Source organism: Triticum aestivum, chromosome 1A (genome assembly GCF_018294505.1).
Source record: "Triticum aestivum cultivar Chinese Spring chromosome 1A, IWGSC CS RefSeq v2.1, whole genome shotgun sequence".
Classification (NCBI taxonomy): Eukaryota; Viridiplantae; Streptophyta; class Magnoliopsida; order Poales; family Poaceae; genus Triticum; species Triticum aestivum.
In genome coordinates this window covers 428,242,128-428,253,394 of record NC_057794.1, presented here as the reverse complement: position 1 = coordinate 428,253,394, position 11,267 = coordinate 428,242,128, and the positions used below count along the sequence as shown (strand labels likewise).

The 11,267-nt window shown below is 38.8% G+C and overlaps 1 long non-coding RNA gene across 1 annotated transcript; it reads right to left on the bottom strand.

Annotated features, from left to right (window-relative positions):
• Window positions 1–9,957: 9,957 nt before the first annotated feature.
• On the bottom strand, window positions 9,958–11,022 carry LOC123142776 (uncharacterized). The gene is made up of 3 exons (XR_006470594.1): window positions 10,783–11,022; window positions 10,417–10,654; window positions 9,958–10,268 (listed from the first exon to the last, which is right to left on the bottom strand). It is a non-coding gene; the product is annotated as an uncharacterized lncRNA (long non-coding RNA).
• Window positions 11,023–11,267: the final 245 nt, after the last annotated feature.

Below are 11,267 nucleotides of genomic sequence, written 5' to 3'. Positions count from 1 at the left end.
GCTTATTATCTATGTCTGAGTATGTTAAATATTTCACCAAATTTTGGTAAAAATTACAACGGGGGACCAATAAACCAGGCGGAGGTAGTACGTCAATCACACACGGTTCCCAAAATTGGAACCGTGTGCAATGACTTTCATTTTGCCTGCTACATTAATCACACACGGTTCGCTCTAGCAAACTGTCGCCCCCAAAATTCTTTGTGGGACAGAAAACCCTCACCACCCAATTCAAAAAATAAAAAAGAAAACCCTCACCATCCCCATGTTACAAAAACCCTCACCCCGCCCACCACCCCCTCGGCCCCTCCGATACGTTCCCCACACAAGCTCCTTCGCGTCTATGCCATGGCACCGCCTATCATGGCGGTAAACACTTAGCTCGACGCCTACCGCTGCCACGAGGCTGCTGGCAAAGCCCACCGCATTTCGCCACTTCCGCTTGCCGCCGCCTATCGCCATCGACTTTATCGATGCTGCTCACGGTTGACCCAGCTCCGCTCGGTTGGGGAATCTGCTGTACTGAGGGTTCTTTCTCATGGACGACAAGGTAACTAATTTAACGAGATATTATCTCATCTCTTATCCCAGTTCATCTGCCTCCTTTAATCACCCGGCGGAAATCGCTGTGAATTCATTTTTATTCGAGCTGATTTGAGGGTTTTCTTTCATTCATAGAATGTACAGTGCACCGACACTTTAGGACTTGGCGACCACCGCCAGAGTTTCCATCTCATCGTACCAGATAACTTGAGGACGCGCGCGGTATGTTCAATCTCACCCTAAATCGGTTGGCATGGCCTACTTTCCTGAACCTATTCTAAATATCGCTACATTTGGATAAAAGGTGCCACATGCACCATATATGTCAAAGGGGATTTTCCCCTTTTCTTTCTATATTAGGCAAATTAATGATGTATTGTTCTTTTGATTACTCTCATATTTCCATGACATCATGTTGTGACAGCCTGGTTTTTTATCTCTTCTCTTTGCCTGATTTTTAGTTGGTTTGGATTTGAATTTGAAATTTTTGAAACACTTCAGATGGACTTAAACACTTGGGTACCCCCTTGACTTTCACCCAAGTGAATTATTTCTCTCCCTAAGCCATCATTTGTTCTCTGGTCCATCTCAAAATAATATTATGAATATTTTTCTAATGAAAAATATTCATTTTCTCTCAAAAAACCCTAACTAGGCCCTTGTGTTCCAAAGCAACCACAATTCTTCTTGCCCACAAAAATCTGAGAAAATTCCCAAATATTCTTTGAACCCTAGGGCACCTTCCCGAGCAAAAATATTTCATCACTTTTTGGAATATTTTTGCTACAGAAATTTTTTTCTGTTCTGGACAGAAATGGTAGTTTCTACAACAACTACCATTTTACTTGCTCATTTGTGGCTGAATTTTCTTGTGCACCATCACCTTAATAGATGATTGCGAAAATGCAAAGCCCAGCTCCCAACTCTCAGTATTTCGACCACAGTAAGCTCTCAAAGTTACTGTCCAGAAACTTACCAGGAAGTTGAAATCCATGTTATTGCGCCCTCCTCACCGGTGTGTGCTCCGGCGGAGCCTCATCGCCCTCTGTTTCCCTCTCCCCTCCCTCTCATCTGACTAGCGGGGCCTGCTAGTTAGCCACTCTGTACGCGCCCGACGCGGTATGAGTGGTGGCGCCCGCGAGGTTTACGCCTTAGACGTCACCCCCAAGTTCTGTTTATTTAAATTCAAAATTCAATATTATCCAGAGAGCTTCAAACAGCCAAAACTTTTTAACCATAAGTCCAAATGAATTGATTCTTTTTGCATTGTGCTCTTTATGAAGAAATCTAGTAGCTCACCAAAAATGAGATTTTTCGCTGCTGTGTAGATTTTCTAGTGAGTTTCAGAAGGGTTCTTGATGTTTTATTTTTGTGTTTATAATTGTTTTCAGAAAGTGAAGCTTGTCTTGAGGATCACCAGGAGGATTGTGAACCTCATCTGCACTAAGGCAAGCCACAACAACATTTTCAACCTGAATTAATGGTTTAGTCCATGCATTTAAATCACTAGAATAATATTTATATTCTGTTGCTTGCTTGTTTGAGTTGATATGCTTAGTTTGCAAAAGTTTGAAGGTAATTTGGTTGGTTAAGTAACTAGAAGTAATATTTGTTAGGAAGAAGTAATATGGTTATGGATATAAGTAATTATTTTTGGGTTATTTTCTTAAATGAGATAAATGATAAATTTGCTAAGTAAAGATTCTGACTAAATTGATGATAAATCATAACCAGAGGGGTGTTATGAGCTGTTGATGTCTATGCTTAGTGTGGATATGGTTGACCCAGTTATTTCTGTTGATATATGATGCATATGTTTGTGATGCATTTTCATGGCATATCATGACACCGGTTATTTTCACCTTAAGTTGAATCTTATAATAACTCAACTTGAACATATCGTTAATTGGGTCATGGTGCCACTGAATAGAGTTTTTCTAGTGCAACCACATTTGCCTTTATGGGAAGTCCTTTATTCGGTCCGTTGTCATGCCTCTTGTCGGTGCCTCCAACGACGGAAGGTTATGGGCATGCGGTACCCTGGTCCGGTAAGCATACATAACCTTGTGTGCCCCTTGTTGTTCTTATGGTACCTTGTCCCCGTTTGGGACTATTTATGTTTTGCCACGACGGTGGCCGTTGGTGTCTTTGGTAGACACGGGGTCACCCAGGACTAGCCCAGCGGGGAGTGAGTCAGAGTGGCCGGGAGAGTGTCATGGAAATGGAGGGGTTTCATCGGAACGCCGTTAGTCTACCCGAATGAGAGTGCGAGGCCATGGGTTTCGTGGTGTGGGTACAGTGCGCTATGATACGTCTCCAACGTATCTATAATTTTTGATTGCTCCATGCTATATTATCTACTGTTTTAAAACATTATTGGGCTTTATTATACACTTTTATAACAGGAGGCCACGAGGTAGGGGGCGCGTCTACCCCCCCCCCCCCCAGGCGCGCCCTCCACCCTCGTGGGCCCCCTGTTGCAACACCGACGTACTTCTTCCTCCTATATATACCCACGTACCCCCAAACGATCAGAAACGGAGCCAGAACCCTAATTCCATCGTCGTAAGTTTTTGTATCCACGAGATCCCATCTTGGGGCCTGTTCCGGAGCTCCGCCGGAGGGGGCATCGATCAATGAGGGCTTCTTCATCAACACCATAGCCCTTCCGATGAAGTGTGAGTAGTTTATCTCAGACCTACGGGCCCATAGTTAGTAGCTAGATGGCTTCCTCTCTTTTTGGATATCAATACAATGTTCTCCCCCTCTCTTGTGGAGATCTATTCGATGTAATTTTCTTTTTGCGGTGTGTTTGTTGAGACCGATAAATTATGGGTTTATGATCAAGTCTATCTATGAACAATATTTGAATCTTCTCTAAATTCTTCTATGTATGATTGGTTATCTTTGCAAGTCTCTTTGAATTATCAGTTTGGTTTGGCCTACTAGATTGATCTTTCTTGCAATGGGAGAAGTGCTTAGCTTTGGGTTCAATCTTGCGGTGTCCTTTCCCGGTGACAGTAAGGGCAGCAAGGCACCTATTGTATTGTTGCCATCGAGGATAACAAGATGGGGTTTTCTTCATATTGCATGAGTCTATCCCTCTACATCATGTCATCTTGCTTAAGGCGTTACTCTGTTTTTAACTTAATACTCTAGATGCATGCTGGATAGCGGTCGATGAGTGGAGTAATAGTAGTAGATGCAGGCAGGAGTCGGTCTACTTGTCTCGGACGTGATGCCTATATACATGATCATGCCTAGATATTCTCATAATTATGCTCAATTCTATCAATTGCTCAACAGTAATTTGTTCACCCACCGTAGAATACTTATGCTCTCGAGAGAAGCCACTAGTGAAACCTATGGACCCCGGGTCTATCTTTATCATATCAATCTCCTACTACTTAGTTGTTTACTTTGCTATTTACTTTGCCTTTACTTTACTTTGCATCTCTATCATAAAAATACCAAAAATATCATATCTATCAGATCTCACTCTCGTAAGTGGCCTTATAGGGATTGACAACCCCTATTTGCATTGGTAGTGAGGATTTATTTGTTTTGTGCAGGTACGAGGGACTTACGCGTAGCCTCCTACTAGATTGATACCTTGGTTCTCAAAAACTAAGGGAAATACTTACGCTACTTTGCTGCATCATCCCTTCCTCTTCGGGGAAAACCAACGCAGTGCTAAAAGAGGTAGCAAGAAGGATTTCTGGCGCCGTTGCCGGGGAGGTCTACGCAAAAGTCAACATACCAAGTACCCATCACATACCCTTATCTCCCGCATTACATTATTTTCTATTTGCCTCTCGTTTTCCTCTCCCCCACTTCACCCTTGCCGTTTTATTCGCCCTCTCTCTCTCTCCATCCTCCCTCTCTTTCTCTATTTGCCTCTTTTTCCCGTTTGCTTTTTGTTTGCTTGTGTGTTAGTTTGCTTGCTTGTCATGATGGCTCAAGATAATACTAAATTGTGTGACTTCACCAATACCAACAACAATGATTTTATTAGCACTCCGTTTGCTCCTCTTACCGATGCTGAATCTTGTGAAATTAATGCTGCTTTGCTGAATCTTGTTAAGAAAGATCCGTTTTTTGGCCTTCCTAGTGAAGATGCCGCTACCCATCTAAATAGCTTCGTTGATTTGTGTGACATGCAAAAGAAGAAAGATGTGGATAATCATATTGTTAAATTGAAGCTATTTCCTTTTTCGCTTAGAGATCATGCTAAAGCTTGGTTTTCGTCTTTGCCTAAAAATAGTATTTTGATCATGGAACAAGTGCAAAGATGCTTTTATCTCTAAGTATTTTCCTCCCGCTAAGATCATCTCTCTTAGAAATGATATTATGAATTTTAAGCAACTTGATCATGAACATTTTGCACAAGCTTGGGAGAGAATGAAATTAATGATACGTAATTGCCCTACTCATGGTTTAAATTTGTGGATGATTGTTCAAAAAAATTATGCCAGATTGAATTTTGCTTCTAGAAATCTTTTAGATTCGGCCACGGGAGGCACTTTTATGGAAATCACTTTGGGAGAAGCTCCTAAACTCCTAGATAATATCATGGTTAATTATTCTCAATGGCACACTGAAAGATCTACTAATAAAAAGGTGCATGCGATAGAAGAAATTAATGTTTTGATTGGAAAGATGGATGAACTTATGAAATTATTTGCTAATAAGAGTTTTTCTTCTGATCCTAATGATATGCCCTTGTCTACTTTGATTGAGAATAATAATGAATCTATGGATGTGAATTTTGTTGGTAGGAACAATTTTGGTAACAATGCGTATAAAGGAAATTTTAATCCTAGGCCTTATCCTACTAATCCCTCTAATAATTATGGTATTTCCTACAAAAATTCTTATGGAAATTATAATAAGATGCCCTCTGATTTTGATTCTAATATTAAAGAATTTATTACTTCGCAAAAGAATTTTAATGCTATGATTGAAGAAAAATTGCTTAAGATTGATGATTTGGCTAGGAACGTTGATAGAATTGCTCTTGATGTTGATTCTTTGAAACTTAGATCTATTCCACCTAAGCATGATATCAATGAGTCTCTCAAAGCCATGAGAATTTCCATTGATGAGTGCAAAGAAAGAACCGCTAGGATGCGTGCTAAGAAATATGCCTTTATAAAAGCGTGTTCTTCTAGTTCCTATGAAAATAATGATGAAGATCTAAAAGTTATTGATGTGTCCCCTATTAAATCTTTGTTTTGAAATATGAATCTTGATAATAATAGGACTGAATATGATCCACCTTTACCTAGAAGGCATTCTAAGAATTCGGAATTTGTTGATCTTGATGTTAAAATTGATAAAAGTAGGATTGAAGAAATTAAAACCCTAGATGTTGCTAAACCCACTATTATGGATTTTAAGGAATTTAACTATGAAAATTGCTCTTTGATTGATTGTATTTCCTTGTTGCAATCCGTGCTAAATTCTCCTCATGCTTATAGTCAAAATAAAGCGTTTACTAAATGTATCGTTGATGCCTTGATGCAATCTTATGAAGAAAAACTTGAATTAGAAGTTTCTATCCCTAGAAAACTTTATGATGAGTGGGAACCAACTATTAAAATTAATATTAAAGATCATTAATGCTATGCTTTATGTGTTTTGGGTGCTAGTGTTTCCACGATTCCAAAGACTTTGTGTGATTTGTTAGGTTTCCGTGATTTTGATGATTGCTCTCTAAACTTGCATCTTGCGGATTCCACTATTAAAAAACCTATGGGAAGAATTAATGATTTTCTTATTGTTGCAAATAGGAATTATGTGCCCGTGGATTTTATTGTTCTTGACATAGATTGCAATCCTTCATGTCCTATTATTTTTGGTAGACCTTTTCTTAGAACGATTGGTGCAATTATTGATATGAAGGAAGGAAATATTAGATTCCAATTTCCATTGAGGAAAGGCATGGAACACTTTCCTAGAAAAAAGATTAAATTACCTTATGAATCTATTATGAGAGCCACCTATGGATTGCCTACCAAAGATGGCAATACTTATATCTATTCTTGCTTGTTCTGCCTAGCTAGGGGCGTTAAACAATAGCGCTTATTGGGAGGCAACCCAATTTTATTTTTATTTCTTGCTTTTTGCTCCTGTTTAGTAATAAACTAGTCGTCGACCCGTGCAAGATGCACGGGCTAGTCATTTTGAGAACACATGAAGAAATTAATAGGTTATCCGGTACACATAGATTTTCATAATGAAATATATAAAATTCTAAAATTCACCTATTAAATATTAGTAATGAAATAATTGAACAAATTGCTTAACATATAAGAAAATGTCTGAAATTTGTTATCTAGGAGAAGTACATTGGCTTATACAACGAAACTCATAAGACAACTATGCACCCATAGCATCAAGATGTTCATAGACCATGGAACATTTTTTAAACACTTAAATTATATTTGGAAGTATGTTAGGTAATTATACTCGCAATATACATCGAACTCAAACAGTTTGACTGTTTCTTATCATTAAGTAAAATATTCTCAAATGGTACTTATAAAAATCAATCATCTGTCCAAACAAAATTTGAAAGGGCAATCTCTAAAAAGAAAATGGAATAAGTGTGTGTCATTAACAATGCAACAAAATTACAAACCATCTTCTAACAAAATAGTACGCCACAGATAAGAACCCACAATGAATTAGTATATAACACAAACTAAAATACCTATGGTCAGATCAATTGACAAAAAACTATCGATGCATTAATGTTTCAGTACACCAAACCATGGAACAGAATAGAAGCCAAAGGAACAATTTTCAATTTGTAGTATGTGGATAAACATAGTTGCAGTTTTATAATCAAATAGTAAAATTTTATTTAAATGAGAACAAAAAACATGATAAATGTCGGCTACTACAAATTAGCAAGAAAATAACAAAATGGATAATAATCCGACCAAACTCCTAGCAAGTGTTTGCCAGCATGCTAGCCTTAGCATCAGATAGCATAGCTTCGTCAGGGAGTTGATTTCTCTGTCCAGCATAGACATTGCCATGTACCTGTTTATATATTAGCCCGGCACCTGAGAACCACGTGAGTTGATTCCCTTACCAGTCATGATAGTCCAATGGTACCATAATAAAGCTAGGGATATGTTAAATTCAACTAACATATGGAAAGTTATTATATTCTATAAGTTAGAGTACCATCCGGTTTATTTGATCAACTTATTAAGGAGGTGATATATGCATCCATTGTAAATAGAAATCAATCTCAAGGCGGAAGGATCTGCTCGTAACCAATGAGTGTGTGTATCTATATGTTTGCATCGGATAAAATCCAGTGGAAGCATATCACATCATTGTTCCAAGAAACTGAAAAGGTAAGAGCACATATTAAACTCTAACGGCTACTGCTCAAATAAACGTTCAGTGTTGTATACAAATTTAGTACCATCATGTCGCTTCTAAGTATGCTTAGGCATGTCGACATGGGGATGATATTGCAACGGTAAATGTGTAAACAGTGTAATCATTGCTTTAATATTTCCTTACCTTTTAGTAAATCAGTAACAATTATATGGCTGCATGCATCTCCCAGATGCAGAGGCCGGGGGTACATCCTCCTTTTCTAAAAAAATTAACAATTCGCCATATTCTTGCATCTAAAGTTATTGGATAAGCTGCGCAGACTGGTCTAATTCATCTGCATAAGTGATGTCAAAGCGAGTAAATGGTAAAATGAAGAGAACCAAATAGAGCAATAGTCAGTAGATGCTAATTGTAAAAAAATGGTCTGGGTTGTCGAGCAATGTGATCATTCTTAGAGTGGTTTGAAGTCTACAAATATCTCAATGCAGCATGAGAAAATCAAATCAATGAATCGAAAATGCGCACCATAGTTATTTGGCACAATCGTCGACAATACACATATGTAAAACAAAAAAAAAGTACAACTCTTGTACGAATTAGTTTATTTATATAGATGAAGTCAGTGCTAAGCTGCTGAAAATAAATACTGTTTAACCTAAAAGAGGGTTGACATAATAAACTAAATTCTGACTTTAGCATTTTTGTAAATTAAATTATCCAAATCTCAATTGACTGAACAGAGCATAACAGTAAATCCAATGCAGTATTTAGCCAAAGATCCTTTTTTCAGATTTACTTCTATACAAAGGATCAATGTATGCACGACACATACCTATTAGACTTTACGGAAGAATGAAATAAACAAAAGGAGAGAAGATGAGGGTGAATATATAGAATCAACATAGCAAACAGTCACTTGGCTGCCCTACACATTCACTGAAGATGAGTACATGTGCGTATTGCTCCTGACTGAAGCATCGGCCATCAACTAATATTGTATACCTGTGCAAGTTGTGTAGCCGGCAAGCAGTAGTAGGCCTAGCCCGATCCTCGTCGGGTAGTAATCACCAAGGGCAACAATATATGCTCAAGACAGCTAGGCGGCTGCACTAAACTGTCTCCATTGGGGTTGACACATCTATACGGTTACTGCTCAACTAAACAATTTTGCTTTGATGGAGAATCCATCGGTTCAGCAATGGTGAATCCATGGCATGGAGCAGGGAGGCTAAAGTAAATCTTACTTCCTCGATGGATGGACGCATCCTGATGTGTGATGTAGGGTAAACAATCCTGCTTTGATGAAGAGCCTAACGGGCGCTGCGGTGGAAAGAGGAGAAAAGCGGCGGCTAGAACCACACCACGAATCGGAGAACCTAAGGGCTTTACGAAGGAACGATGCAGGGTTGGGATACCTCACGTCTTCACAGGGATCGTATGGAACTCTTTTTCTTTTTTGAATCTACCGGACTCTTTTATTTATAGATATAATCGCACGACATTGCTTTTTACCTAAATTGCAGAAAATGAAGAGAGTAAAACTTTTATATAACAGATCAAAGGAACATGAATTTTGAAGATTATTCAAGGCGCAAATCAAAAAGTAAGGAGTACGAAAATTGAATCAAATCTTGGTTTTCTTGTTACTGTAAGCAATATAAACTGTATGCATACTCTCACAACATGATTCAAACGGTACAGAAAATCTCTAGAAAATAATTGGATAGAAGATGCTTCGCTAATCCGAATCCAATGGTAAAGTTGTGATGGATTCAAGTATAAATCAGGAAAAGAATAAAATAGCTGAACTTAATTTTTTTACCACATGGTTGCGACATGCATGACATGATAAAGAGCCATATCATTGCCTCTCTCATCTCACACATTACACTCTCAGTTTTCTTCCATGTCACCAAAAGGGGAATACTCTTTTTGTCATTAAGATTGATAATAATCAATTCATATTATTGATGACAGAAAGGCCTATTCCAACCTTCTAGCGAACAAACAACTACCACAACCACAACTTGATACAATTTAAGAACCATAAGAAGTCAGAATAAGAAAAACTTATGCAACAGGGAGAAAGAAGTACACATTTGGGTACAATTGGAGAGGAGCAGTACAGAGCACTTGTGCTGTTTGCTTAAAGTGTTGGAGCATGTACCCTTGGATCTCCCCAAATGCAAATACGGATCCGTTGAATGCTTATAAAATGATTCACGTGTTGGTCTGGACTGAGCTCTTCTTTAACTGAGATGATCCGTCGAGTTGCGACGTACTTTCTGGTCAAAGAGATATGTAAAGACTGGCTCCATTTGCTCCCTGTTGCGATGTTGCTGAATCGATCTCCAAGTATATAGCTAGCTTGTGAAAAACAAATTAATCAACCGGCAATAACACACCCCAAAATACATAATGCCAGAATCTATCTATGGCCGAAAACAAATAACGATATGTGTACATGCATGCATTGTACGTGAATCAATCAGCTACTTGCCATGTACTTACCTGCTTTCGGCATCCGGTCAGTTCAAAAAGTAGTCGAATTAGCTTCCATAGGTGCGTAATCGCTGGAAAGAACTCTGCCTGTTGCATCGGCTATGTCGGGCTGTGCCACCAGGACATCGGTCAGAATTTGGAATCCTTCTTCATCAACCATAGACATCCCGGAGAGTAGTAGACATGTTAGACGTTGATGGGGAGATTGGATCGGAGGCCTCCAACAAACCTTGGTATGATTCAACGGCTTAGAACCAACAGGAGGATCACATCAATGCATCCATGTATGGAAAACCCATAAGTAGCCATCTATGTGTCAGATGTTCTAGATCAAAGTAGCGTATGATTTGACTTTGAAGAGGAGATAATCGTTACCTGAGATCATCGATATTTGTGTCGGAGCAAGAAATAGCTGCAGAATATACTACGGGATATCAATGTAGTGTGGCCGATCTAGATGAGGAACTCAAATTTTAGGCAGTAAGGTGTTGATCAATTGGATCCATGCCGTGAAACTCGTTTTCTTCAGGTTGGAGAGAGATGATGGTTTCCTTTTTCATCAAGAAAGAGAGAGATTGGAGAGAGGAAGCGTTGGTGGAGAAACATACGGGGGAGAGAGAGAGGAGCATAGGGGAAGAGAGAAAACGGATAAATAATGGAACGTGAGAGAACTGAGAGATAAAGGAACGTGTGTTTCCACGGGGAGAGGGAGAATAAAGGAATATGGAGGGCTCGGTATGTTAGGATTTTTTCTAGTTACAAACAAAAAGGTTTGTGGGCCTTTTAATAGTTTCTTTTGAGAATTATATAATAGAGTTTTTTTTAATGCAGGATTTCCTGAGTCGATCTACACCGTAATA